This window comes from Arachis ipaensis, chromosome B04, assembly GCF_000816755.2.
Source record: "Arachis ipaensis cultivar K30076 chromosome B04, Araip1.1, whole genome shotgun sequence".
NCBI lineage: Eukaryota > Viridiplantae > Streptophyta > Magnoliopsida > Fabales > Fabaceae > Arachis > Arachis ipaensis.
The window spans coordinates 133,093,110-133,094,681 of record NC_029788.2 but is presented as its reverse complement, the minus strand read 5'-3'; the positions used below and the strand labels follow the sequence as shown (position 1 = coordinate 133,094,681).

Below are 1,572 nucleotides of genomic sequence, written 5' to 3'. Positions count from 1 at the left end.
TTTTGTAATTTAGTTTTTACTTTTCCAGAACCTTTTAGTGTTGTGTGAATAAGTGTGTAGTATGGGTATATTGTAATACTTAGAATTGAGGTTGTCCAATTCATTTGACAAAAAAAAAAGCATGTTACATACCCTTAAACAATTACATTCAGGTTCAAATTCCACCGATGAAAAAGAAACTCATATAAGGGTACTATAGTGTGTTGGAGTATAATTAGCATTAATTAGATCAATTAACATTATTTAACATAGCTGAATATTTATTATAGGATATTACGTCTTTATTATTTCGATTCTCTTAACACCTATAAATACCCTTCTATATTGTATCATTCTACACAACTTGAATACAAACAAACCTTTTTTTATTGCTTCCTCTCCTCCCTTTCTAACATGGTATCAGAGTCATGGTATCCTCCTTGAGGAAGATAAGTTGATTTTCTTCTGGTTAAATCACCGTACTTTTCATACTTTCTTCCGTGCTATTTTTTTCCTTTCTTTTATCAATGCTTTGTTGCTTTTCTGACCTCATCGATTAGCTCATCAACTACTTACTTATTCTCATGGAGAAACCATACGTTTTTCGTCATCTTTCGATAGTTTATCATCTCTTCGTACTTTGTCACTTTTCAGCAGTTTTCAGCAGTTTTCAGCAGTTTGCCATCTTTTCAGCAGTTTTTCGGTAGTTGGCCGCTCTTGCGACAGTTTCGTCTGTGTTTTCTTCCAGCAGTACCGTCTGCGTTCCCTTCTGACAGTTTCATCTGCGCTTCCTTCCGACAGTTCCGTATGCGTTTCCTTGTGGCAGTTCTATCTATGTTTTCTGGTGGCAATTCCGTCTGGCTTTCTTGTAGCAGTTCCGTCTATGCTTCCTTCTGGTAGTTTCGTCTGCGCTTCTTTCCGACAGTTCTGTTTGCGCTTTCTTCAGGCAGTTCCGCTGCACCCGTTCTATCAGTTTATACATTTTTTTATTTAGTTGTTTTAAATAAGTTTCAAACTCAAGTTGTCACTTGAGTTTGAGGGGGGATGTTAAGAATATAATTAGTATCAATTATATTAATTAGTATTATTTAACATATCTAAATATTTATTATAAGATATTACATTTTTATTATTTCGATCCTCTTAACACCTATAAATATCCTTCTATATGTTACCATTCTACACAACTTGAATAAATACATAAATTCTTTTTCTATTATTCTTTCTTACCTTTCTAACATAAATATAATGGAAGAATTGTTGACTTCCTAAAAAGCTACATAGAGTTTGAGCCATGGTTAAAATCAGAAAGAAAAAATGCATAACATAATATCAAAACCAATTACAGCTATGGCTTTAGGTCAAGAAGAGTGAATTTTTTAATTTTTTTTAATTGTTTGATAAAATATTTTTTTTAATTATCTGATAAAGGGTAATCTTTTTGGTTCTATTTAAAGAATATAATGTGAGAAATTACATTTTATCACTAAATTGAGAAAAAAATTCCATATTAAATTATATATTTTTTAGTCGAAGTAGACTGATAACTCAACTCAATGTGTAGAATCGCGTTCGAATGTTGGATCAATCTAT

The 1,572-nt window shown here is 31.7% G+C and overlaps 1 long non-coding RNA gene across 2 annotated transcripts in view; it reads left to right on the top strand.

Moving 5' to 3' along the window:
* LOC110271401 overlaps positions 1–1,324 on the top strand; it is a 4,109-nt gene extending 2,785 nt beyond the window's left edge. Inside the window, exon 2 of one of the 2 annotated variants that reach the window (XR_002362113.1) lies at positions 637–1,324. This is a non-coding gene — a long non-coding RNA (uncharacterized LOC110271401). Of the gene's footprint in view, positions 1–633 lie in introns of both variants that reach the window. The other variant, XR_002362114.1, reaches the window with a different exon arrangement.